Raw genomic sequence first — 23,257 nt, 5'->3', positions numbered from 1 at the left:
TATATATATATATATATATGCTTACATAAGATTTTTTCTGAATATATATATACATATGCATGTATGTATAAATTATTCTGAATGAAAAAGACACAGGAAACTGCCCCTTAGAAAATTAAAACCAGTGTTTTCACACATTGAGTCATTGAATATTACTTCTGTAATTACAGGCCCAAATTGCATTTTGTTAGAGGAAAAAAACCCAAGGAATTATCTAAGTTGAACCTTGTGTTGCTAAGCCTAGACTTGGGCAAAACTGGGGTTTCTATTTTTAATTGTAAATAAATCTGAGACTATGTAACATTTTTGCTATGATTTTGGAAATCCTAACAAAGTATCTGCCAATCACTTGACAAATTCCATGCTGTTGTTCTCCTAAAAAAAAAAAAAAATGAATGGAGGTCCTGCTGAGAATGGCAACTGCTTATGCATGTATTTGAACACCCGGTGTAAACTGTGATCCTCTGTGTTCAAAGCTCCACAATGTTTGTCTAATCTGATGCTGTTCTTCCCAAAAGGAGTGTATTGTTAACATCTCATAGATACGGAAGTGATAAGATTCAAAAGACACAAAGGATTATAGCTACACCTGTACTTCAGTTCACTGACTCCTTGGATTACATCATATTGCAAGAAAAGGTCATCAGAACCTGGCATGCATTGTGATGCTGGGAAACATTGCTGACTTCATGCAAAAATATGTTGCAAAAAGAAGCACTTAATATTAAGCAATGAAAGGGAAACTGTCCCAGTATATATATTCAGTTTATGTAAGCTGATAAATACATATTAGAGCCTGGTTTTCAATTTAAAAAATGAATGAGAGATTAATTAATAAATAAATATCCCCATATTTTCTATTTAAAAGGTAAAGATGTGTTAGATGTGTCCATTCAGTTGAGCTTATCAGTGCGTATGGTCACAGAAATGTTCAAAGTTTTCAGAAAACATAATTGCTATGCAGTAGAAACAATTTTCTGGCACATCTACCTGCAACACTACTTTTGAAATAAAATATATTGGAAACTAAGTATTATGAATAAATGGTATCACTTGCTGAATTGTCAGGGCTTGCCCTTTATAAATCATGATGTTACAAAATGTGTCACAAGGCAGAGGATACAAGGCTGTACTTTATCACTAGCTCAACAATGAGACAACACAGTTATTAACCATGCCTATTGTTTTCCAAGCATGAGATTCTACAACTTTAACAAGATTTGGCTGTTTAATCATTAACTAAGTACATTTGAAAATAAATTATTGTAATAATTGTGGACCTTTGCTATGCAGTGTGACTTATTTCTTATCTGTATTAGAACCACTTCTTCTTGTTCTCATTAAAATATTTTATTTATAGCAGTGATTCTTATAAAAATTCTGAAATTATTTATTACAGTGGATAAGAAAGCAAGGCACAGAAATTTTACCAAAGATTTTTGACTGACATTGATAAATATATAAAGATAATAAATGTTGGACTTAATCTACCAAAATAGTCACTGTTATTAGCTATTGGTCTAGCTTAATATTTTTTTCTGAAAATTACGTGTTCTTCTGGTATTATCAAGTTTTGTAAGCAAAACATGGGCACAGTATGCATTTTTTTATGTGAAACATAGTAATTACTTGCTCAGTAATTAAGACTATTTGCAAAGAGTAAGACATGTTTAAAGAAGCATTTATACGGTATGTATCTCTTTATGCCACATCTCGATGGTAGTTCTTACTTGTGCAGCATCCTGATGTGCTTTGCATCTTCCATGCCGGTATTTGCAAAGGTTCCATTGGAAAACAATTAATTCAATTGTAAAAAGGAGTATATTACGTATTTTGGGTTTCTTATGAACCTACTTAATCAACACATAATAGGAACATAAGTAATGTGTCAATGTAAATCATGCCTACTTTGCTATCAATCTATGTCTAAATTAGTTTCATCATCTTAGCTTTAATAAAATCATGACCGATAAGCTTTGTTTATCAAATTTTACCTCAATGTTTGATCATGTAATCCCTCTAAAGTTTGAATAGTTCCTTAAAATGTGTAACTTCACTGCAGAATCAGGATATAATTAATTTATTTAAAGTGTGAGAAGTTCCTCATCTTTATAACTGGAGGTTCAGTGAAAAGTAGCATGGATATTTTTGATCTGTATGAAAAAATAGCTTAAGACAGACATACTTCTGATTCTGAGCTTTCCTCCCTGTCCCTTAGTATCTCTTGCAAAGCCAGAAGCTAGACTAGCTTGAGATGACACTGGGAATACAGATGATATATTGTGCTCGCCTAGGGTACCACTATTTGTATTCCCTAACACAGCTGGAAATGTCTTACTTGTCAGTCGAGTTCTTAAAACATTCTTTTCTGATTTCTCATCATCAGCATCTCAGTTAAGCTTGATAATAGTAATATTAAAGATATAGAAACAGACTGAATTTCTTGTGAACAAAGATGTAATCAGAATTAAAAAACATGCCTGATAGAAAAAAAAAAAGAAACTCACTATCCCATCTCATTAATAAATCAACTGTATTGTCTCATTGTTTCAGTTATTCTTTGGCTTTTTTTTTAATTTATTTCCCTGGTAGCACTGGCTTCAGAGAGCCTATCTGCACAATAAACTAGCAGGAGAATAAAGAATGATGAGAAAAAACCCCACTACTTTACTTATATGTTGTGTAAAATTCAAGAGACAAAAATATTCTAATTTTTATACCTATCAGTACTTAGAAAGCATAATATAGCAATAATTGTCACAGCAGTGGTATCTCAAGAAGTTGAAAGGTTATTGGCTTTTGCCTACAGTTAATATATCTGGTATTTATGCCACACATTGCAGCTGTTTGAATTTGAATCTCCAAAGTACTCTGGCCTAGATAATAGCAATTTTATATGCATTTATAGCAATATAAATGTGTACTTTCTTGGTGTTCTATAAGAGGATCAAAACTTCATGTGCAAACCATTATTAATACTCTTACTTTTCTTTCTTATACTAATCCAGATCACAACTATAAGAATATGATTTGAATATGATTACAACTATAAGATTTTCTTTCAGATATTTCATCTTGTAGATATGGGCTTATTGTGAAATAAGTTGAAAGCCTTAATTGGCAAATCAAGACATTTCACCATGTACATCCAATTATTCATGTTTAGCTTCTGATTAAATCTCTGTGATAGGCTTTACCCAATGTGTAGAATGATGTTCAGTTGAATTTTATCATTGTGTCCTGCTTCACACAGTATAGCTTCATACTGTAGCTATAAATGTAGCCATCACATTTACCTGGCTTCCTAGGATTATTTTAAGATTACCAAAGACATGTTTAGTCCAAATTTTGGGCAGACTGGACAATATCAGACAGCTATCTCTGAATTCAGAATTTCAGGAATGAACATGAACACGTTTTAGCATATATGAAATATAACAACAACAACAGTGATAACAATCAGCAGAAAAAGTTCAAACATATTTTCCTACAGACATCCTTTTCATGCTTGAATGGCCAGTAAATATAAGATAAATAATATGTTTCATAATTCTAGTAGTCCAATAAATAAGTTAGTATCATATAATTCCTACCTTGTGATGACCTTGAGAAAACACTAGCAGAAAAATCTTAAAATTTCTACTTGTTTTGTAGTACATATCTTAATTTCTAACATTTCAGTAACATCATACCTTTATAAGATGATCCCTAGAATTTAGTTACTCTGTGTTTCTAGTCTGTTTTTTATTGAGCTGATAAAACAAACAAACAAAAAAACCACAAAGTCCAGCTATCATCAATTTAGGAAGGGATATGACTTCATGCTGGGATTCATTCGACATAATAACAGGCCTTTTATTAAAGGAACATCCTGGAACACTAAGTAAACCGCAGTGTACAAAAATGCCACAAGGTAAAGAATTCTCTGAAGGTTCCTCTGCAAGCAATTGAGTTGTGGAACTGGCTATCTTTATCCTTGAGACAACATTTATTGCTTTTTGAAACCCTCCAGGAATTGTCACTGGCTGTTCACTAGGTATTCCTAACTTGTAAACATGGTCAGTCTCCTCTGAAAGGTTTTGTTTCCTTGCAAAAACCCAAATAGGTTGAATATATCCAAGCTTGATCAAATTTCTGTGTGAAAACATAATTTGTACTAGTCTGTGAACAAAGTAATATACCAGGTATCTTAATTACATAGAAGGGGGGAAGGGGTCTAGAAAGTTGAAGGCAGAAAGGTTCTTGCCTTAAATATATTTAGCTGTGTTAGTATATAAGATACAACCCTTCACTCTTTTTGTAATATTTTGCAAAATATTACAAAATTTTTTTAAGTTAGTCTTAACTTGTATAAGACCTTAAAACCACTCAATTTCAGCATCTGTCCTTGGTAAGGATTTACAAGCTGATGCTTTTGCTTTTCTTGTGGGGAGTTTTTTTATAGCCACGTAATATTCATACTTTAATTACTAAAGGAATGTAAGGCTGTTAGTTGAATGAACAAGAATCTTAATCACAGAAGTATAGAATCATAGAATAGTTTGTGCTGAAAGAGACCTTAAAGATTATCTAGTTTCAACCTCTCTGCCATGGGCAGGGACACTTTCCACTAGCCCAGGTTGCTCAAAACCCCTTCCAACCTAGCCTTGAACATTTTCAGGGATAGGACACCCACAACATCTCTGGGCAGCCTGTTCCTGTGCCTCGCCACCCTCACAGTAAAGAATTTCTTTCAAATTTCTAATCTAAACCTACTCTCTTTCAGTTTGAAACCATTCCCACTTATCCTGTCACACTTTATATCCTAGCAAAAATTCTCTCTGCATCTTTCTTGTAGTTTCCCTTAAGGTACCAAAAGGATACAAATAGGTCACCCCAGAGCCTTGTCTTTTTCAGGCTGAATAACCTCAATTCTCTTACCCTTTCCTCCTAGGAGAGGCGCCCCATCTCTAATTATCTGAGTGGCCTCCTCTGGACTCACTCCAACAGGTCAGTGTCCTTCCTGTGCTGGGACCCCAGAGCTGGATGCAGTATTCCAGGTAGAGTTTTACCAAACAGGAGCAGAAGGGCAGAATCACATCTCTCAATCTGCTGGCCCTGCTGCTTTGGATGCAACCCAGATATAGCTGGTTTTATGGTCTGCAAGTAGCATTGGCAGCTCATGTCCAGCCTCTCATCCCCCAACACCCCCAAGTCTTTCTCAGAAGGGCAGCTCTTGATCTTTTCATTCTCCAGCCTCTAAGGGTTGCCCCAGTCAGGGTACAGCACCTTGCACTTGGTCTTGTAAAACACCACGAGATTCTCATGGGCCCACTTCTCAAGCTTGTCCAGGTCCCTCTGGATGACATTGTGTCCTCCAGGACACATAGCTGGACCGCTCAATTCAGTGTCATCTGCAAATTTGCTGAAGGTACACTGTGTCTCTTTATCTATGTCATTAATGGAGATATGAAATAACACCTGTCCCGGTATGAAGGACACCACTTGTCACTGATGTCCCGTGGGACTCTGAGAGTTGACCACTACCTTCTAGATGCAACTGTGAAACCAATTCCTTGTCCATCTAACAGTCCACCCACTGAATCCATTTCTCTCCAATTTGGAGAGAAGCAAGTTGTGAGGGACCACATCAAATGCTTTACAGCAGTCCAGATGAGTTACATCTGTAGCCCTTTCCTTGTTCACTGATGTATTCACTCCATCATAGAAGTCTACCAGGCTGATCAGGCAGGACTTATCCTTGGTGAAGCAGTGCTGGCTGCCTCCAGTTATCTCCCTGTCCCCTATGTGCCTCAGTATAGCTTCCATGGGTCCGTTCTGTGACCTTCCCGGGCACAGAGGTAAGGCTGACAGGTTGGTAGTTCCCAGGGTCCTACTTTATACCTTTTTTAAAGATAGGCCCAGTCTTTCCCTTTTTCCAGTCATCTGGGACTTCATCTGATTATGATGACTTTACAAGATACAACTTATTACATATGAGGGATATCAGATCCTACTTCAGATTCAAAGTCATGATTAAACCATTCCATGAAAGGCAAGGATTAAGTTAAAACTATATTTAACCATATCTGTTGTTTTCATATGTAGAACCTCATCAAAGATTACATGAAAACAAAAAACTGCAGCCTTTTGCTTTTCTTTTTTTTTTAGTGAGTATTGCTAATTCATCTAAAAGAAGAAAAGTCTCTGGTGAAGGTATTGTCTGTAATCAGTGCTCTAGGTGCTCCCTTGCTTCCAAAAAACTACGAAGAATTTCCCAAACTGAAACCTATACTTGCCTTTGTGAATGGTTGTGGCATTGAAAGCTGATGATAATGAAACAAGAATAAAGTAAAAGAGGAATTAAAGAACTTTCTGAATCATAGATTTCAGTCTTTTGTGCTGGAGATATTAAACTCAGATATAAAACTCCAATCATTCTGAATTCCAATTTGAAAAGCTGTTAATTTTTTAATTCATCCTCTACTATTGGAATATTTTTTCAGAACCTGATTTCTTTCAAAACAACAAATCTAATTTCAAACACACAAAGAAAAGGCTTCGTTTAAAGTCTAGTTTACCTCAACACTGTCTTTTAATTTAAGTAACTTTCTTCCTTTTTAATTCTTTCTATGCTTCTAGGTAACACTCATGCCAGCTAACTCTTTCATTAGCTTAAAAAGCTTAGGAAAGTAAGTTTTACTTTACTCCAAAAGATTTCCAATCATCCTACCAGGCTTCTTCAGCAGTTGCTGTTTAAGCTTCTATATGATGGGCAGTACTATTAACCTTTTTAGACTTCCAAAAATTGTGGGTTAACTTCTCCAAATACAGTCTTATCAGCTTTAATGCAGTACTTTTAGATAGGGTTAGTCAATATTATGTTTCTCGCACTGGTAGTTTAGGATTTTCTGTTTTTCTGACTCATCTACTTTCTATTTAATCAACATGCTGGCTCTGTTTCCCAGTGAAAAGAATAGCTTTTTCATTGGTTTTGTGAAATTTATATGTTCTCATGTATACTGATGCTATATGTTTTTCTTTCTCTCTATCCATCATTTCCTACATTTATGTTCCTTCACTTCAGTATCGTTCTCTCAGTCCCCTTAAGAAGAGACACCATTTGATTAATTCTTATTTTTCATTCTATTTATTTTTTAAATTAGTCTTATGAGACACAGCAAGCCTGTCACTAACAAAAACTTGTACAAATCCATGGATGTTTTGAATGATCATCTCTATTTCTGTTCTGTTTTCTGGTCTTATTGCTTTTACCAGCAAATTGTTATCTTGAGCCATAATCCCTGCCTTTGGTGCCTTCCATTGGAAGGACAGGAAGGGGAGTGGTGCATGATCTTCTTAAGGCAGGAGTACTAAATAGGGGAATACCATTCCTAAATCATGGCAGAACACCACTAAAGCACTTTCTTTTGCTTGGTTTAATAATTCTTGCTGCACTGCAGTGAAAACTTTCTGGTGACGCAGCCAAAGGCTGACCAACAGTTTCCTTCACACGGACTGTTTTCAGGATGCTTTTCAGGTTCATGTACAGAGTCTTTGTGATTTTTGATGTGTGGGTGGTTTTGTTACATATCTGTCAGTTCTTTTAAATGAGAAGTTCATTATTTATGTGGACCTGTCTATTATTCAGCTTGATCCACAACCTCAGTTCTCTCCCTTGCATCCTGCTTCTCATCTGTAGATTGATTTCCCTTCCCTTGTCCCTGACCATTCTGTGTACAAACTCTTTTCCAGCACCAGCCCTAGCTAATTCAAGCTTTCCCCTTCTGTGCTGAAGAAGAGTAGCTTTTTTTCACTGCTGCTTTATCTTTTATCTTCAATCTCTTTTTCCCCTCTTCAGTGCAGCACATTAGCTTTTCTATTCTACATTTACTTTTCTACTAGGCTTCTTCATAAAATCATAGAAATACTGGTTAGAAGGGAGCTCTGAAAATCATCTAATCCCAGTGAAGGGATGGGTACCGCCAATACTAGATCAGGTCACCAAGTTTCCAGCCAAGTTTTGTGAACTTTCAAGGATGGAGATTCTACTGTACCTGTGGGTACCATTCTGCTGATCATTCTGTTTTAGTTTTACTCTGCTGTCTCAGTGGAGAATATTTTTTCTAATATCCAGTATGAATATCTCAAACCATGACATGTGGTCAATTCTCCCTGTAATATCATTCGTCACTCTTGAAAAGCACCTGTCTCTTTTATCCTCAGAACTGTACTTCAGGCTGCTTACAGATTCCCAGCCTTAGACTCCTGTATTCTTTATTATGAGTAAGCTTTATTTAGCATCTCCTTTTAGGCATTACCACAGACTTATTAATACTCCTAATTGTCTTGATACCCTGCTACTGGGCCCTTGAGAATTTTTCAATGCCTCTTTTGCACTAGGCTTGCCAAAACTAAACAGGTGTGGCGTATACCATTTGTGAAGAGTGCACTGTTAACTCCAGTTCTGTTTGATATTCATTTTAACCTCATGGCCTTTCATCTGGGTTGATATTAAGTTTGTTGGTTCTAAAATGGTGCCTACTTGGTGCAGGTGCAGAACGTTGCATACCTTCTCACTCAACTTGAGGTTTCTGTTGACATAAACTTCAAATATCTCAGAATCACTCTGGACTAAAGCTCTATGGCTAATTTCCATCCTTGCCTTCAGTTTAGTATCTTCAAGTCTGCTTTCATCATATTGTTTTTTAAGACAACCAGCTGAACAAGATCAGTTCAGTATTGCTCATTGCTTGCTAGTTAGATATTGAGCCATTGATTATTGTCCTTTGAGCCATGTAGTCTGGCCAGTTTTTAACTACTCTCTTTTCAGACTTCTTTTACCTTGGCATTGTGATCACGTGCTCCCCAAAAACATGTTCCTTTGAAGCAAAGATCAATATCCCTATGAGGTTTCTCACGAGTCCTTATGACAATGATTTGTTTGATAGCACAGATGAAAATGGAGTCCCATGTCAGTACTTTGAGGTAGCCTTTTTTACCAGGAAAAAAAAAAAAAAAGCAAATGGGAAAAAAGAAAAGCTTTTAATTTCTCTGCCAAGAAAATCACAACCATACAAAAGCAAATGTTTTGCTCTAATACTTTTGTGATGGGAAGCTGCTGAATATTTGCATGTTCCATTGGATATCAATGCAGCCTGGAAGAGGGAAAATAAAAACCTCCCCTCAAAGTATTGCTTCTGATTAATTCCTACAGTTAGAAAAGCCCAACATGTTCATAAGTCAAAACCAAATTACATACCACACAAGTGAAATGATTTCTAAACATTTGTCTTTTCAATATTGCTTTCTCCCTCCCTCTCTGGCTCAACCACACACTCCAGTGCACAGACACTCGCAGATGTCTGAGCCAGCCTGCCAGCTGTAGCTTGGGAAGGAGTTCTGCATCAGGATGCTTTCATCTGCCCCACCCTGCCCATAAGGACAGCTGTAGACAAATTAAAATATCTGGCAAACAAGTTTGGATTTCAGAGCACTGACTTTTGAAGCTAAACATATCATGAGGAGAGTTTGTGCCTTCTGCTTAGAAATGCAAGTCCTTACATTTTCATCAGCCAAGCAATCAAAAAGCTCAGAAGACAAAGCACTTATTCTTACCAGCAAGCATTAAAGTTGAGTTTGACAACAATGTTTCAAACTCCATTTTGGAGCGTCTCTTAGCTCATGGCAGCTATCTTGCTGCAGTTTTTAAAGTACAGCCCCTACCAGACTGTTCTCTCCAGGGAGAGATTTTCTCAGAACTGGCCTTACAGGTACAACCTACCCCTGCTAGATTTCAAAGTCACAGATATTTATGCATGTATTTACATAAAACACATTTAAGTTTATATTAAAATTACAATTATAAGATCACAAAGGTTAATTTCTGAACATTGTGTAATTAACTGACTCTAAAATACAACTGCTGTGCTTGTCTGATACGTCTGTGTTTTGAAATTCCTGTGATGACATGAAGGCTCTGAATCACAATAGCACATTACTTAGCACTGTTGTTCACCCTAATTGCTCTGCTATTAGAATTCACAAAAAAACCAAAAAGCAAGATGTTTCCATACACTCAGAACATATTCATGGTGGTTATGAGAGGCTATTTGACATTTAAATCTCATTTGATTTTGCATTAAAGATATCTTGGTTTAGTTGATTTCGGTATAAGAGTGATGGGAGTCAGATTGTTTGGTGAGAGCATTTTCTAAAAGTCTACATTGTGCTGGGGCATGGGATTCCCCTATAGTCAGCTTCTCATGGTCTGTACTCAGTGAATTTGCAACATTTAATGACTGTCTGTGTTTCAGTTTAATTTTGAAGGATGCCTTTCTCCTCTTGCACCCCTACCTTCCACATTATTATTTATGTGCCACATATCCATTTGTTTGCACTTGTTACAATAAATGTATTTCAACTTGCCAAATTGATATTATTATTAAATGTTTTTTTTTTAATTGCTCATAAGGTTCTTACATTTTGTGTCTGAATTTTTTGCATGCTATTTGTCCATTCTGACAGTGCATTAGAAAATTTGTTCAAGTATTTATGAGTGAGGGCAGGTAAAAAACCATTTTTTATTCAAAATATTATTTTATATGCTTTAATAACTCCCAAACTGATATATAATTTTTGTTTTCCTTGGCTTTTTCATATTTTGGATGGTACCTTATGCACAGGAGAATGACAAACTATAATATAATTTTATTTTTTAATTTAAAAAATTTAATTTTAATTTTTTTTAAATTTAATATTCTTTTAATCCACTGAGCATCTCTTTTACTGGAATTTTTGGTGGTTTAGAATGCAATCAATAAGCATTGTAACTAAAATATTTCTAAGACAGAAGTGTTATATTTATCTGGATTTTATGGTTGGAATAGCTTTTCCTTTTCTGAAATCTTGATCATACGAAGAGAACACGGTTCTCCTTTGAGATTGTTGCACTTTGTAACAGTGAGATCGCAGTGAGAAAATGGAATAGTTGCCAGCTACCCAAGCCCATAAGCTTTGATTTTTCTGCTTTATTTCATATGGAAAATCAGGATAAAAAGCCTTACACTAATATAATGTAAAGTTTACATACTTCAAGTCTTGGCAGACAAGCATGAAAGTTAAAATTGAAAATGAATCTTGATTCTTTCCCTGCAGCAAAAGTTTAATTGTGTTTATTACTGCATAATTCTCTTGTAACAATTAGCCCACACATTTTTTTCACTCTTCAACAAAGGCTCCAGCTCTTCAAATACTCCTAAACTGCTACTGGATGTTTCCTAGTACTGCACACAGAATATAAAGTTAACTACATACATAAATTGTTACATGGCTAGATGTGAACTAAGTTCAGTTGGAAAAATTTAGAAACCTAAAGAAACAGCAAAAAAAAAAAGGTAATCAGTTTCATACATCTTTACAAAACCTGAATCTACCTGTGTTAATACTCATGAAAGGTTCCAGAAGTAATTTGATAAATATTTCCATAGTGATGAATTTCTGTAATCTAACTTCTACCTCAGTGGATTAGTTCTGGTGGCACATCCCTCAGGACGAGGCAGCACCAGAACTGGAGGCAGAGGGTAGAGTGTGTGTAGTAAACACACTGAATGTTTAATTCTGGGGAAATAGCATTTTTTTCCAGTGTCACTTTGCATCAAACAACCTGTAAAAAAGTTAGATGACTGATTTATGTAAAAAGACATATGGAACAATAAATTCTTTTTAGGATATATTTTTAAACAAGGAAAACAACTGCAATTTCCATAACTCTAGCTTTTGAACTTGTATATAACTTTTTTTCATTTAGTTTTTTAACTTTATCATATATTGCAGTTGTGTTTACTTTTAGTGTACTAACAGTCACTTCAAATTCCTGGTAGAATAGTGAGCATCCACAATACCTCAGCCCTGCTATTAGTTCCTAACAAAGAAAGTAAAGCATTTAGCATTTGCTCTGGGAAGCAGGCTGGAGCTAACACATCCTGATTTATTCGTTTCAGCCATTAGCGGCAAAACAAAATAACGTGGAAATGCTTTTGGTATCCTGTGGTTCCTCAATTTGTCTAGTTTCTGCCTTATGATTTATTTTTCCTAGATTCCATTGTCACCAGCCTCAGCGGCACCCTCCCAAATTCTGCAGTGACACTCCGGAGATAGGGAGGGCAGGCACGGCTTCCTCTCGGAGGCAGGAGGTCAGGCAGAGTGCTAGGAGGGCAGCTTGGGGTCACAACAATACAGTAGGAGTACAGCGAGTACAGTTAGGCTAGCATATTGTTCTGGTGCTGAGAGCCTTTTTCAAACTCTGATCCATCTTCATCCTCGTAATTAGGCGATCTGCGCTTTCAAAGAAAGTGTTGCTATGGAACACGTTGGCAAATGAAGGCAAATTTGAGGCCTCCTCATTTAAGCGTTGGCCTCATTGTTCTTGGTGGTGTAATTGGTGATCAAGAAGGCAATAAAACCGCATGGCCATTAAACGGCCTGAGCTGAAATTGAAAGGGGAGCATTTATATGGTGCAAGCTGCTGTGTGGAGGCTGTAACTTTCACCCTTACGTGAACCAGAGTTTACCTAAAGGCCTGATGGCATGGCTCTTTTTTCACCTCCAGGAGGCAGGGAAAAAAGAAGGGAGCGAAAAAAAAAATCAAAACTAAATAGAATTAATGAGCCTTCACACATTGTCTTGTTTCTTTAGTAGTGAAAAAGCTGGGCAAAAATTAAGTTGGATAAGAGAGGGTGGCAAAGAAACACCATTAATATAAGGTTGTAAATTCTACAAAACATTAACTTCATTACATGGCAATTACTGTCTGTAATTGGCAGAACGAAAGATTCCACTTTCTCATCAGTTACTAGTTGTATAGGCCTCAGCATTTTTTTTTCTTGACAAAGGTCACACCACTGCTATAAAGAATACCTTAATGTGAACTAAAAGTATAACAGGTTCTTTTGTAAATAAGGAAGGGTGTAACTATTAATTGCTGCTAAACATCTCACTCTGTTATTTTGTAACAAAACACAGCTCACAGCTTAGAAAGATAACAACATTAATGATGCAAAAAGGAAAGTTTTTATTATTTCATTGCTACTTGGTCCTACTTTGTGAACAGAAGAAAAACATGAATTAAAAAGGGATAAGACTATAGGGAAACAATAGCTGCTTTTGAAAAAAAAGAGAAATAATAGTTGCTTGTGAAAATAGACTTTTAAGAATTTCTTGAAACTAATTGTTAGCAGTGTGGATGGCAAGAAATAATATGCTGTATGAAGAAAAATTCTACTTTTTTTTCAATTTCTGTTATTATTGCACCTTTGTATTGACCTTGCTTTTCATTTATCACTTACCTAGTGCATTTATGAAAATATTCCACATATGCTGTGAACTAAGCTGTATCCTACCTCAGATCTATGTATATAACTTCAGCTGAAGTTCATGTCCTTAAGAAATGTGTTCAATGTCTAGTGGATTTTGTTAGTCAGCTGTAGAGGAAAACATTAAATCAGTCTTGAAGTTTTCCGGAGGAAGTTTTTACTTCAAGAATTACATAACAAAGGAATGTTATGAGGGAAGAGATCCATTTTTAACAGACATGAAAAAATAAATTTGCTTTTTTCCTTTTGACCACAAATGAAGTCAAACAAGAGTCAAAATTTCAGAATTTCTGCTAATGAATTTCAACCTTCACCTTAAAACACCAAGAAGTACAGAGTGAGGAACCATGCCTAGTTTTATTAAAGAAATATTAAATTATCTAATTTGTTTATTTTTTTAAATAAACAGAAACACTGAAACACCAGAGAGTCAAAATGTTTCGGTTTCAGTTTGTTGGATAGGAAACATCCCTCCTGCACTTCACAGTACTGTAAGGTGCACTCTGGGCTGTGGTTCAGAGCTGCCGGGTTCCCACTGCTCTCTGCTCTTCAGACTCTTTCTCTTCCCACCCCGAACATCACTTCCAACATGCCAGACAGGGACCCACCAAGAAGCTTTGCCTCTGAGGGAGAACAGCTTCTGGAGCCTGAGTGATCAACATAGCTTCGAGATGCAGATATTCTATCACAGCCAGATACAATGCTAATGCGAAAACAAAATCGGCTCAGTTTGCTCAATACATTGAAATGATAAAAAATTCATATTGTACTAATTCATATTAAATTCTTTCATATCAGCAGAATAATATTTCCTGATTAAATATTCAATATTTGTAAACAAAATTTTTACACTGAAAGTCGCTTAACAATCACTTTCCAAGTAAGTTCTTATTTTTATTGATTTTACTTCATTTTGCTTATTATTTTTAATTTGGTAAAAGATTTTTCTGATATGCTTCATCATATTACTGTTGGAACTTAGTGACTTTGGAGCTGATAATTTCTTTGTGTGTCTTCTGAATTCTTTACTTTTCAAAGTGAATACCGCAATCTCCCATGACAAAATACCCAGAAAGGTTCGAGAGCAGATCAGTATGACAGAAAAAGTCCACAACAGGAATGCTTTCACCATGTTTAAACTGATTCAAGGAAGGAAAGGCATAAGAGCTCCCTGCGGTTAATATTGTGTATTAATGCTAATATTGTAGTTTGGAAATTGTGTAAAAAAAGTGTGGATCGGTTTGGGTTTTTTTCCTGAGAAATGTGAAACCCATTGGTGAAGTGGGAAGGTGGATGGAAGATCTCTGAGGAAACTGTCAAGAAAGAAAACTGAGGAAAGTAAAATTTTTCACTACCAGTGAACCTTTGGCTGTCATGTGTACATAGACCAGAATCTGGCCTGTGTCAAATTGCATTTTGAACTATATTTGATCAACCAAAAAAAGGGAATGTATTGATTCAGATCTATTGAGACATCTTGACACTTTCTCAACTGGTAAGTGTTAGAACAAGTTAAATTATAATTGGATCACAATGTTTGCCTCTGTGGCTACTACAGCTATACAATACATATGGAATTGTACAAGCAATTTTTCTTCATGGGACACTTGCAAGAACAATAAGTTAGCCTGGTTTTGTCAATGGTAGTATCCACAACATACGAGAGGAAGGTGCCCTGACAGCAGGTCATCAGCTAATTTGATTTTACATCTGATATTTGCCAGTCTAGCACAAGTCCTCAGGTCCTGTTCCACTATTTGAAAGAAGCCCTTGCTGGAGCAGGAAAGCTGTGCAGCATGATTCAGTGCAGTGGAATGCAATGCAATGCTCTGACTGCCCTGAAGATCTGCAGGCAGTACAGGCAGTAGAGACAGGTGAGTGCTGCACTCCTCACAGACCAATTAGTGCTGCCTAAAAAGGACATGAATGAATATTCTTCCCTAGAGCTGCTCTGTTCAGCAAAAATGTAACAGCTCTGCCCAGCGGAGTGGTGACTTTGCCAGGATTTCCACGTCAGCCCCATCAGACAGTGCCACACCACGGGATCTGTACCACAGAGGCAGGAGCCAGATCCACCCTGCTTAGGAGAGGGTTACTGGAACAAACAAACATGTACAGACAAGACTGACAGGGCTTTCATCAGCACCAAAATAGGAACAAATTGATGCACTACAACTTAGAAATATGTCCTTTTCTAGTCAATTTTGATGGCTGTTTAAATGTAAAAGTTATGTTTGAAAGATGGGCTTAGAATATTGGTTGTAAATGGGATATATTTTGTGCTGAGGAGAAAAAGTAAGATGAGGACAGAAATAATATTTTTGTGAGGCTTCTATTTTTAGAAAACAATATTTTTCTTTCTTTCTTCTTGACAGCATTATTTCACTGTAGAAATACATTTAATATGATATTTTTATCTTAAATATTTCATAGATAGTGTTACTGTTTTCAAGAAGACCTCTTTGAGCTTTAGTCTTTTAGAAGAAGACTTTAGTCACTTTTAAAATTATAATAAAGGAACAGGAAAAATTCTGCACAACACAAATAGTCTATTTTGCTACTGATAGAAAAGTAGAACTGAAGGCAAATCCACTAGAGATTATCTAAATAACTTCTGTCATAACAGGAAGCAAAGAGTTTTAGAAAAGAGGAAGTTTTAAACTATGTAAAATCTAATTTTTCACAATTTAAAGTACAGAAGGAAATACAGATTTATTAAGTTCTTGGTCTTTCTCATAATTTTTTTTCCCAGCTGAATGAACAGATCCATCCAGTAATGTGCCTGCATTTGGTGCAGTTGTTCTTCACAACACATCCAGCTCCAATGGAACTGTCAAAGGTGGCATACCTGGAGAATTAAGCGACTCTTTCATTCTTTGAGCATGACAATGCTGATTATCATCAGCAATCTTGAACTGCTTCAGCAGCCTGCACCCTGTCTATTTACAGGGAAGAAAGAATCTGTTCTTAGTCCTATTTAGTCTTTGGCCTCTTGTCTTGGCACACCAGCCAGGACCCAGATTCTGACAATTCCTATGTGCTGAAGAGTAAAACTCAAGTTACAACCTGACTGTGGTCCTGTATATTCCATCTCAATGCATTTTGAAAGATAGTGATTTTTAATTTGAAATCTGTGGCTGTACAGAATTACAGTTTAAATTAGTACAGATTTTCATCTGTAAACTGCAAAGGTTTTTGTCTCTTAAGACTGTGAGAGATATCTTTTTGTGCAAGGATCTCATATCTGTATCTGGCTTTGAATCCATACTTGTTCAGTAACTATGCAACACATTTTTGCTGTTGTCACCAAAGCTCTGGTGATAATTTGTCAAAATATATTTGTGGAGTATGGTGTAAATACAGAAACCCCAGCCTCAGAAAATGCACCAGTACCTCACATTGAGAAAAAGTCAGAATTATAAATGTGATGTCATTAATTTAAGTCTAACTAGTCAATTTAAGGGATACCAGAGATGTGGGACAGGTAGTTTCAGGGGACAGGTCAACTCAAAAGTAATATCTCAGCTACTTTTTTTTTTTTTTAATGTGGGTATCACTAGTATCTTCTGATGAGGCTAGAATTGAGTGACACTTAAAAGAAATCAGTGATTGAAAAGGTTTGGGTCTGTCTTTAGAGTACTGGGATGTAATAAAATTCATGCCAGTCCTGCAAGTCGCATTTCTCTTTCGCTAGCTGGATGTGGGATTTATTCCAGGCAGAGGCCCAGGGAGTGATATGGCAATCCATCTTAGTATAATTATATGAGCACTGCCACATAAGATCTGATGCCCTCAGGACAGAGCATGCTTCCAACTGCTTTGTAAAATTATCTTAAATACTTCATCAGGGCAGTTCACATACCAGTTCCATAAGTGCTTCTTTCTAAAGCTTCACAGGGATGTAGGTGAGGGAATTAGTCCACACCAAGCTCATTTTTGGCACATTGAAATACTTGTGTTGGTATGATACACCTCAGAGGATATATTACATGATGAGATAGGAGTGCAAAATATAGAGTTTTGGAAGTGTCATAACTTTGCAGCAGATTAACCATTTCCTACTGTTCACATGGAAACATCTTTCCTTATTGAGTCCTACTGAATCCAGCACAGGCCTCCAATTTCCATTCCTTACTGCTTTTCATCTCTTAATCCTATTTACATTTTCCCTCTGAAGTCATATTAACTGTATGTCAAGTTCTTACTTAAGTAGCTGAATTCATCCTGCCTTTGTACTCATGTTTTGAATTTGAGTGCTGCTGTTCCTGGCATGCACCTTTTCCAAAGGTTTTTGCTTTTCAAATACCCAAACACACCATGAACACCAAAGGACTGTAGAGCAATTGGCTTGTATGTTACTGATTTTGAGCCTTTTTTGTAAATTTCACTTCATTCAACTGAGTGGTCACCAATGGAAAACTTACGGTTACTTGGTGAAAGTGAAACTCACACACACTCTGTTGGCATGATTTACAGCACTAAATATTCTACATGCTACATTTCCAATTTTTTAAAAATACATTTTGTATATTTTTTCACTAGAAGTCATTACGACTTTGAATAAAAATGTAGTACAAAGTATGTTTCCATGAGAATTTATAAAAAAAAATCTTTGAAACATAGAATATTCTTCAGCTACATGTTCTAGTAATTCCTAGCAGGCAAGCTATTGCCAAGTCTCCCAGTTTAAGGAGTGATATACCAGACTGACGGTAGTCAGACCCCTTTATTAGCATTGACATAAAAGTCTGTGTTAATATCATCAGAATTCATCTCCTTCTTGACTATTTTCTCATTCCCAAACCATCTTGACCATTATCAAAACTGTTGCAATTATTACCAACAGTGGCTCCAATAGAAATTTGCTAATTTCTTCACTAGGTGGGAATCTAAAATCCTGCTCACATTTCATAGCTATTTTCCTCCTATGCTTGCACAGGAATTATGAGAGCATGGATAACCCTTGGCTGGAATATGGTACTGGAGACAGCACAAACCATAATCGTCAGTGTCACTGTAATTAATTATTCTGCCAAGAGAACAAGGATCACAGACTTTCATAAGAGCTTTAAAAAACACCAGGCTGCACCTCATCCTCCAAGGCAAACCTGTATTTAACAGAACATTCATGAGCTTTAGCCAAATGCTACCACAATTACCTGAACAATTGCTCTCTATCTGATAACCCTTCTGTCCATGCAGGTCACAGTGCTGCAAATTCTCTTCTACAGCGTCCTCACTGAAGTCTGTCTGTCCACAAGTGTCCTCTACTTCTTTCATTGTAGTCCTTATCACTCAGCTGTTTGCATGCACTCATCTCCTTCAGCTGCCTCTCTGCTCAACTACCAAGCTGGGTTGCTAAACTTCCCAAATTTGATGACACCTAAGTTGTGGCATTCTCACTGTGAAACCCAATATACACAAAAGAAAATGTTACTACTTAGTAACTTGTCTGCGGTCATAAGCAACACCTTTGCTGATTCCCTGTTCTACAATTGTGCAACCTTTTTGCAAGCTCTTCCAGCAGCTGAGACAGCTTTCCCTGCCAGGAAGGTTGAGGTTTAGGATTATGAGAAGGCTGGATGTGCTGAGCTATTGTTTTATGCAAGATATGTAACTGCTGAAAGCTGTTAGATTACTTCATTGACTTGAAAGCAACAAAGCTTCATTGTATATTTCTCTGTCTTTCCCAGTTAGTTTTCCTTTCTGTCTTGACACCAATGCTTCTTCTAGTCCCTCCAGCCTCTTCCTTAGTTCACAGGCCACAGACATCCATAACCCTGCACTCCCTACCCTCTCCTTCTCGAGGGCCTTTGTTCAAAAGTGAGATGTGATGAAAAAAACAATAGCAGCGAAGAGCTCCTCTCTTTGCATTTTAAAGCATCATTTCTTCTGACTTTTATTTAAATGATATTTTTAAAGTAAGAATTTAAAGAAGAGAGAGAATGGGTTTGTTTTGAGTCCTCTGAAATGGTAATAATTCTGAATTTTATGTAATTTAATAAATTTATGCTTAAATTCCTTGGCTGGCTGTGAAAGTAAGGAAAAGATCAGGATTTAAGATATAAACATGCTCAAGTACTGTCAAGAATTATCCTGTCATCATTGTCCTGAAATAGGGCTTTACAGCAAATAAAAAAGAAACAACCTACTCTTATTTCCCCCTCTTTATAGGTCAGCTTTCTAAATACTAATGTTACCTTTTTTAAAGCTAGAATTTTCATACTAATCTCAACTATGTACTTCATCCCTTTTTAGAATATAAAACTTCACGGTATCTGCTTATGATTTCCCCTGCAAACATCTCTGGAAATGCCATGTCTACTAATGACAGCATATGCTGATAAAAACTCTGATTCTGATGAGTAAATAACCAACAAAATTGAGATATTTATCTTGATAATGATTCCTTGTGAGGAACGATTTACTTCAACTATAAATTTATCAGAATAATCAGTTTATGTGTGCTTCCATATGAAATCAAGAAACCCCTTATGATTTGTTTTGTACTGCCACTGGATAAGCCTCATAATTATGCCCTAGAAGGAGAAAAAAGAAATCTCTGACTGTGGTTTAGAAAACAGGCATAAAGTAGTCAAGCCTATCCAACAAACTCTTTTTCAACCATAGGGTCATCTTTGAGTCTTCTTTGCAATACAAATGCAAGCTAGCATAATTCCTTTTCTATTCTAAGCAGCCTAGATAGTAATGCATGTGATTAAAGTTCTTGTTATTTTAATGAGGAAAACATATTTCATTTGCTACATAAGTCATAAGCCAGAAAGTTGCATGTTCATATTCCCACAGTGTGAGTTCATATTACGCAATATACTTACTGTCAGGAATGAAGACAAGATAATTATGGTTTTAAGGAAGCATAAATCCACCCTTTCTGGAGCACAAACGAGTAATTAAAGAACTTGTAATTGGTTATTGTATGAAGAGATTTTACAATTATGACATTTACCAGCCAGTTCACGCGCCTCTTTCAGAATACAGATGCACTTTTTAAAGAAAAGTTCAGTCACTGGAAACCACCTCAATGAAATTCTCTGCTTTTGCCACTCTTCATCTTTACACATCTCTAAAAGTTGACAAAATTTTGTTAAAGCATAAAATGGCTTTTATTTTCCCTTCTTATTAGGCATTGCACATGCTAAAGCTGACAAACCTAGAAAGTCACGTTTGAAAAACAAATATAAAATTATCCAAAAAAAGAATAAATATTACGATACTTAACATAGGCATTTTTGTAAAATGCAGAGCTGAATAATGGTACTGCTATATTAAAAATTAAAGCGATAAAACTTTAAAAAATATTCATTTTTTAATGTATGGTGAGGAAAACTTAGTGTAAGATTTCTCTTCCATTCATGTAGAGAAAAAATGACAACTATCAAATGATTATGTCCAGGCTTTTTGATAACAAGACATTGCATGTAAAAAAAGAGCAAAAAATTTCATCGCATATCAAAAATCAAATAACATTTTCTAATGAGACACTAAGTCAAGAAGAGGGCAGTAATATCAAGGAATTTTAGTTAATTATACATTTTGACTAAAACAGCAGCAAATATTTGGAGATACTTTGGTACATTTGAAATGCAGTAATTTAATCTAATCTCATCAAAATACCATATGAAATAGTTGTATTTCAGAAACACTTTTAAAATATCAGAAATTATTATCAAAATTAGTATATCTAGGGGAAGGAAAAAACTATAAATACTTGTATAAATCATATATCTCTACAGCAGTACACCATTTAAACCTATATAATAGGATGGTCATTTCCGATTTCCCTTGCCTTGCTAAAAAAAATGCCTTGGTATTTTTTTGTGTGCACCCATTTCCTCCAGAATATAGATTATTATCCTCCATTAATATGCAGTTTTATTACTTTTCATCAATATCAGAACAAAGTGGACAAAGAAACAAATAAACATAGCCTACCCACCCCCCCCCCCAACTCCCAAACAAAACAAATTTTTATCCCTGCCACAAAGTGGGTTTACTCCCCAGAGTTATCAGGTCATATAAGTAACCCAAGAGCCTTATCCATAAATGAAAACTTCCTTACCTCATTTTCTCTGCCTACATTTATTTGTAGTGTGTTTTCAGTGAGGAGCTGGTCTTGGCTGCCTTGGCTACAGCACCATGTTTGTAGAGGGACTGGTGTTTGCCATAATATATTTTGAAGAAATTTATCCTGCTCAAAGATGAGGTTTCAGTTACAATATCAAAGCAGTGTATCTGCTTGGTGACTACTTAGACAATTGCCCCAAGGTCCTTAAAGGTGTCCAATGAACTGTGAAGTCTGCTGAATCTGCTGTATGCTTAGGATAAAATATATGTGATTTTCTGCTATTTCATATGTTTTCATTAAAATAAAAAATACTAAGATTAAGATTAGGAAATTTCAAGATGCTGCAGTCCAACAGACTGTGTAGTCCATTCTTGATTTAGAATATAATGGAGATCATGCAGAGATTTTGGGTTGCCTAGGAAATGAAATCCCAGTGAAGTATTCCAGGAGATGCAATGAGTGCTTCAGGTATCCAGATGCAATATTTGTATAAATGAAATGTACATGAAGCTTACTGAGAGAGATGTATATTTTCTAAACAAACAAACCTGTCCTAACAGGTTTAGGGATCCATGTTCTACACAGATTTTCAAACAGTAAAAGCTGTGAAAAGAAAGGAAGGTATTTTTTCATTCACCAAATTACCTCAAGGTCAGAATATAAAGGAAAATATTAAAAGAACACTCTACAGCTGAGGCATGTGTAAAGAGAGAGCAGCACATTGGTAGCAGTAGATATTGTCAATGGGAGAGGGGAATGCAATCTGTGAATATGTTGCTGTGTCCATACTAAGATGCTTTTATATGTTATTTACAGAAAAGTGATGAACCCGCAAGTTCTTCAACAACATTTTGATCCCCTGAGCTTGCACCCAAAATCTTCTTATTTGCTGTAAGACAAAATCCCTAGAAGAGATTAGAAATGAGAGTCTGACAACCAGAACATGGCAGTGTTTCCTCACACAGTCTTTCCCCCTGAGCCTGGGGCCGGGCCAGGCATTTTTTGGGTTGCAAGGTGCCCATGACAGTGCAGCACCCACTGACCACTTTTGGCTGGAATGCCTTAGGGTTGGTGGCTGAGCCCTCGAGCCAGCTGGTGATGCACTCCCAGCACGGCAGCCGCATTTGAATTGATCAGGTGATGAAGCTGGCCAGGGCTGGTGCACAGCAATGGGGTAACCAGAAAACACACTGTGCAGCCTAGCTCCGATACTACAGCAGTGCTGCTGCATTCCCTGCAGACAGTCACTTGTCTGGCAAAGAAACAAGGTTACAGATATAGAGAAGGCTCTCTAAGTGCTTAAGCTCCAGTTTATGTTATGAACAGCAGCACCACGTAATTCAGAACTGTCCCTGACTATGTCAAAATGTCACTAGTTTCCTAGCATATGAGGCCACAGTGCTGGCATTAGAAATAACATGTTTTTCTTTTGGCCTGAGGGGGAATTGAAATGCCTCTCTAAATAGGCCTCACTTCTTGCTATAAACGCTATAGGACACGAGGATTAAAGGTTTTGACTGAAGGCAGCATTCTTTGTGGAATTAAAAAAGAGGAATGAAAAAAAAAAAAAGAGAAAAACCAGTGTTGATATGTAAGAGCAGAGTTGTGTTCGGTGCTATCCATTGCAGAGTGTATAGCAGTTCACCATCACAGCAAATAGCAATGAAGAAAAGAAACCCAAATTATATGGATCTTTAAAAGTATGAATATTAAATGTGTATCTATATCTATAATATGCATATATATACATACACATGCATATATGTATGTGTATTTACTTCCATTATTTGGCTAAAATAGAGTGTGTATATATATATAT

The 23,257-nt window shown here is 36.2% G+C and overlaps 1 long non-coding RNA gene across 2 annotated transcripts in view; it reads right to left on the bottom strand.

Moving 5' to 3' along the window:
• Nucleotides 1–21,803, bottom strand: part of LOC113458729 (uncharacterized) — a 90,591-nt gene extending 68,788 nt beyond the window's left edge. For both annotated transcript variants that reach the window (XR_003379255.2, XR_012577206.1), the window contains exon 1: nucleotides 21,433–21,803. This is a non-coding gene — a long non-coding RNA (uncharacterized LOC113458729). The remainder of the gene's footprint in view (nucleotides 1–21,432) is intronic.
• Nucleotides 21,804–23,257: the final 1,454 nt, after the last annotated feature.

Source organism: Zonotrichia albicollis, chromosome 1 (assembly GCF_047830755.1).
Source record: "Zonotrichia albicollis isolate bZonAlb1 chromosome 1, bZonAlb1.hap1, whole genome shotgun sequence".
In the NCBI taxonomy this organism is placed as follows: Eukaryota; Metazoa; Chordata; class Aves; order Passeriformes; family Passerellidae; genus Zonotrichia; species Zonotrichia albicollis.
The sequence above is the reverse complement of the archived record's forward strand: the minus strand, read 5'-3'. Positions and strand labels throughout refer to the sequence as shown.